Consider the following 6,000-nt stretch of genomic DNA (forward strand, 5'->3'; position numbering starts at 1 on the left):
TTTTCCAACCTTCTTGAAAAACGCTTTGCTGAATAAATTTCAAATGGATGTATGCTTTGTTGCAACGAGAGTTGAGTTTTTTTTTAATGCTCTGTTATAATATATTTTTATTTAATTGATAATTGCAACTTGTTTTCAGGAATTAAATAGATATTTTCAAGAATTTATACTAGTATTTTTTAAATTGAAGTTACCTAAAATCCAGTTTCTTAATTATAGAAACTATTTTATCAGCTTCTTTATGTATATATGTGTGTGTGTGTGTGCACGCTCGCGCATATATGTGTAATAGTTCTGTAATTATAATCAAGTTTTAATTAATCCTAGTGAAAACAAGCGATACCAAAGCTGTAACAATTATTTGCCTTCATAAAAGTTAGATCTTAATCGAAAAAGGTGACTTTCATGCACCTGAATCGAATGATTTCTAAATAATTCAAATACTTTTATAAATGGATTTACTCGTGAATATATCCAGTTATGTGTGTAAAGATATGGCAGCGCAAATACTGCTCACGTTTTTATAAAAAGATTCGAAAATTTTGACAGTTGAATTAGGTGACAGAAATTCGCAATTTTATTGGATTGTTTCAGTAATTATTTGAACGAACCTAACAGAAAATTGTGATTAACAATTGCTCCATTCTTCCTGAAGAACGACTGCTTCTATGTAGCATATATCTATTTTCAGAATAAATTTGTCAAAGGATAAACTTTATTTGCATATAGGTTTGTACTTGATCATGATAGATTAGAGAGCATTAATATTTTTACGAGTGTGAATTCAAATTGGCCTGGTTTCTCATTTTCCCTTCTATTATTTTATGTTTTATAATATTTTAAATACAAATTTGATTAAAAAATTTAGCACTTTAAACAAGTTTTGGTGGAAGCGAACATTTCAAGAATTATATGATTTAAAACATTTTTATAGATACAAGTTATTTATTCCTGATTGATATTTATTCGAATTATGCTAACATTTGGTAAGACGCCAGGAGAAAAGGTTTTTATTTAAATAATAAATAGCAAAAATAAGACAATAATAATAAAATTTAATAATAAATAATAAAATGATTAAAATGTTTTTTTTCTTATTAGTGGATTTTTCAAAAAAAAATTATATTTCTAGAATTTTTGAGATTTTTAACTTCAAAAAACTTTTTTCAACATAAACTTAGCAGCATTGCATTCACTAATGCATTAAAAATGCAACACATAAAAGTTTATATCAATGAGTATTGAAATTTTCTTGTTTCAACAGAATAATTGCTATATTTAATATTTTAAATTTCTTTTTTTATTTCAAAAGTATAAAATACATTGATTGTAATCCAAAAAATTAATTGAGTGAGAAGTTACAGATATATAGATGCACAGATGTGTGAAGTTCTGTGCAATGGAGCATGTAATGTGTTCCACTTTCACTGAATATTATCACCAAGGCCTATGAAAGGACTTCTTAAAAATATTTATTGTAATTTATAACTTTTTGAATGCTAATTGTTAGGAATGCAGTTTGTTTCATTAAGTATAGATTTATCATAACGCATAGATCTAATGTGTTAGAAATTTGATTATTTCAGAAGAACGTTACATTATTTGAAGGAGCGTATTAAATTTATGAACAAATTTTCGATAATAATATGAGCTTTATTAATTTTTTTCAGTGGAAAAATAATTTAGAACTTTCTTCTAAATTGGTAACTGTCCGTAAAACACAACAAAACCTAGGAAAACAAGTTAAAACTTTATTAACTTGTTTATGTATGTCTTACACAATCTTTTCGGTCATTCCACTTCTATTTTTAGTCATTTTCCTATTTCTCCAGCTGTGTTTTTCTCAGTTCATTTAAATAGGTGCGATGAGTGCACTTTGAATCGACACTTAATAAAAGCTTTCAAAACACAAATAGCAACTGTTGGCGATTTGAAAAGCGTATGTTTTTTGTTTCTGAGTTCAGAAGTATCGTATTTTCTCTGCGAGTGAGACATGATATAAAGAAAAAAAAGGGGGGTTAAAGGGAAATAGTGTATTCTGGAACAACAAAAAAAAGTCTAAATCATCCAAAAACGGTTGAATTCCGTCGTCTTTTATGAAAGTAAGGTTTCTAAAATAGTTTTTTTTTTAATTTTATCAAAGCAGAATGGTTCAAACAGTTTTATGAAAAGTCGCAGATTTTTCAGGAAAACTGGAGGAATCAGTACTTATAGAACTTGACATCAAAAAACTGATAAGGAACAATAATTATAGCTCAACACAGAAATAAATAAGAGAAAAGCTTAGAAATAATTTTAAATTGACAGTAATTAGCTTTCAGAGAAATCAAACAGTACTCAACTACAAATTTATTGTTGAAGTTTTGTTTCTAAAATGTTTATAATTGAACTACTGTAGAATTTTAGGAAATTTGATAATTGGACCCCCCCCCCCTTTTTTTTTCTTCAAGCCAATTTTTACAAAAATTTTGATCATTGTCTTGTGATTACAATTGTTGTCACAACACTACTTAACGAATTTCATTGATTTTAAGTCGTTGCATTTATGAATTATTGCGCTTACATTCATGAGAAAGTACGAACTGACAGATGGTGAACCTCTTGACAGATTTGGTTCAAAATTAGTTACGAATCTCTATTTTAGATGCTAAACCTGTGTACCAAATTTTATCTGCATTTTGTAACTATTGAGTAGTACGTTTGTACTTAAACAACCGGACAAACAGATTTTCTCTGAACAGATTTTGTTAAAAATTTAACAGAATTCTTCAAATTTAGTGAAAAGACCTATATGAAATTTCTTTTTTCTATCTCAACGTGTTTTTGAATTAAATTTGTTACAGATAAACAAACAAATTAACTAATAGGCAGTTGTAATGACTAAAATAAGTTTTTTGATCTCAGAGAGGTCCGAAATGAAGAGTTTCATCAAAATCTCGAATTTTTTGACGATTACGTAACTTTATACATCCTATATGATAAAGTAAAAATGAAATGTTGCATATTGAAGCAGCATAGGTAATATTTATATTACTATCAGACAATTCAGAATTTATTGCAAAATAAATAATATCAAAGTATAAATATTATGTAGGTAATATACAAATCTGGGCTTATTATAAAATTTATATTATTGAATACCTCTGAAATTTTTAGCAAGTACCAGAAGTTTGTATTAGTTGCAAGAACTGAAAATTTATCTCTTTATTTTAAATATATTAAAAAAAATATTAACTATCGTTTACAAATATTTGTCTTTCAATTAAATGCAAATAATCAAGTTTTATAATACTAAGTACGAATTTATCGTTTGATATTTTATTATTATTAGAAGGAAAAAATCGTTTGCTTTTCTTCATTGATATTGAAATTCATATCTTATCTGTTGTGCACTTAAATATTTCAGTTATAACAATTAAATAAAGGAAGGAAAATTATCATTATTTTTTTAATATATTCTTTGGTACTTGTACATTAACTGCATACCATTGAAAAAATTTAGACATTAACAAAATTTAGATATTTCCTCCTCCCTCCGAGCTGCAGTCCATTTATTAGAATGAAGATTTCCGGTATGGTCGTTGATTCTCTTTTCTCTGGTGATTAAAGTAAGATTGTTGGTGTGAGGAGGGATAGAGTGTCCTCATCGCTGTTGCGTGGACTGTCATTGAGTTACCATGGTTACGGTGGCTCGCTTTTGCAGCTAATATCTAATTTTATGAGAACAGGAAAACAGTAAAATCTAAGACAGCTTTTATTTAAATATCAGGTACATAAAAATGAATCATATTCATAAGAAAATATATTAAAAATTTCCAATTTATGCTGCACAAAATTAAAGCATTTTTATAAATGCATTAGATTTATGCTGAAGTTGAGATGTTTATGTCCTGTAATAATATTTTAGGCAAAAATTTAAAAACCGTTTTTCTGCTGTTGAAATTTGAAGTATTCATTATATATTCCAAAATAACATTGTTTTCTATTAAACTCTTCATTATTCAAGCTTATGTCAGTGATTTTTATCACAAATATAAAATTGTATTTTTAGCAACTTATGTGTAGAATGAAAATTTATAGATTTATAAGTTTTCAAGTTTAGTATAATATTGCAGTTCCGATCCTTGTAATTACTAATTATTCGCAAATAAAAGCTAAATTTTGTTTTCAGAAAGTCTAAGTATTCATAAATGGCAATTTTTAAATGCGATCTTGCGAAGATGAAATTTTTCAACTAATGATGTGGATTTAAATTCTGACAGTAAATTTTTCGCTTATAAATTCACAGCACCATTTTGTTTGCCAATAAATTAAAAATTATATGAATTTAATTGATGATTTTTCTAATATCTTGAAACAAATATTCCTTATAAAAGAGCTACTGCTTATATTATTAAATACATTTAAATTGATTGAATACTGTACATAATATAGTTTATAGAATGATAAAGATCACTATTCGCTTTTGCAATAATGATAAATTGAATGCTATGCAACGGAAAAAAATAGGTTTGGTTAGTCAAAGTTATCTTCTTAAAATATTTTTATTAGCGAATACGCAATTATATATTTTTTTCATTTCTTTTCAATAGTTTTATCTATACTTATTTAATGAATTACTTTCATCTGAATAATCTAAACATTTCTCATTGTATTATATGTTTAAAAACATTTCTCGATTCTAAATGTACCAGTCACTTATATAGAGTCTCTATTAATCTAAGCGATTAGAGTTTTATAAAAATAAGAAATATACGTTACACATCAAAACTTTAATTTTTACTATCAACATGTTTTCTCCTTTTAATTACAAGTTAAATGAAGCAATTTTTTTCGTAAGGAACTTAATTTTGTCTTTTAATTATGTTTATAAGAAAAACAGGATAAACGTAAAGGTAGACTGCAAACAACATATACTTAAACATAAACATTCTATTATTTATTCAAATATTTCCTTTGAAAATATAGTTATTTTGGTAAAATTATTTACTGGCCTATTTAATTTGGGTCTTTAGAATCGATTTATTTTGCTATTAAAACCTCTAACATTTGATAAAAATTCAATAGCAACATCAAATTTCATCCGCAAGATAGAAGATCGTGAATGTAGTTACAATTGGAGTCACACTTCAGTAAACATAATAACGGTAATCAAAATAACAAGCACATACGTAATAACATGCCTGTTCTCATTGCTCTATTATGTAAGTGGTTTTATTGTGAAACTGTAATGGTAACATTAAAAAAGTATTTAGAAGAATTTTTTTTGATACATTGGTAAAGCACTTAACAATGACAAAAGTCAAATAAATTCCTAAAACTAGTGTGTCTTAAGTAACTTACTTTCCAAACGTAAAAAAATATTTGCAGCTACTCTTATTTCTATTTTCTCCATGACTTTGGACTTATTGTTTGTAGGGAATGAAAGAAAGTTATTGGCTTCTGTCCGTATTAGTGTGTGTGCGACACTATTATTAGAAGACATGGTTTATCAGATGACTGCATCATAAGTAATTTTTCCTCTTTAATTTGTGTCAAAAACTATTTCTTTAATAAGACACTTATTTTTGGGGAAAAAGGTAAAGAGATGATGTTAAAAAAGGCTTTTTACGTTTACTATTTTGTTTTAATTAAATGTCTTGAATCCCAGGACATTGTATTAAGAAATTGAAAGAACAGTTGAATAAACGTTCAGGAAGCTTTTCATACCTTACAAAATTTTATCTTTACTACAAATTTAAAAAAATGAATGTATCGGTTTATTGATGCTATACTATTTCATCTTCAGCTATAAAATTTCGAATGAATAAAAGCTGGAGGGTAAAGATATAAAAATGGCAGACTTTTTTAAAAACTTAATCATAATTAATTAAAAATTAAAAAGTTTTAAGTCTTATTCCTCCACATCTACTGAAAATATTAAGGCACAAAAATGATTTTTGTATTACTTTAAAATACAAAATTTTGTCCATTTAAAGATATTAACTTAATTATAATCCA

This window comes from Argiope bruennichi, chromosome 4, assembly GCF_947563725.1.
Source record: "Argiope bruennichi chromosome 4, qqArgBrue1.1, whole genome shotgun sequence".
Taxonomy (NCBI): Eukaryota; Metazoa; Arthropoda; class Arachnida; order Araneae; family Araneidae; genus Argiope; species Argiope bruennichi.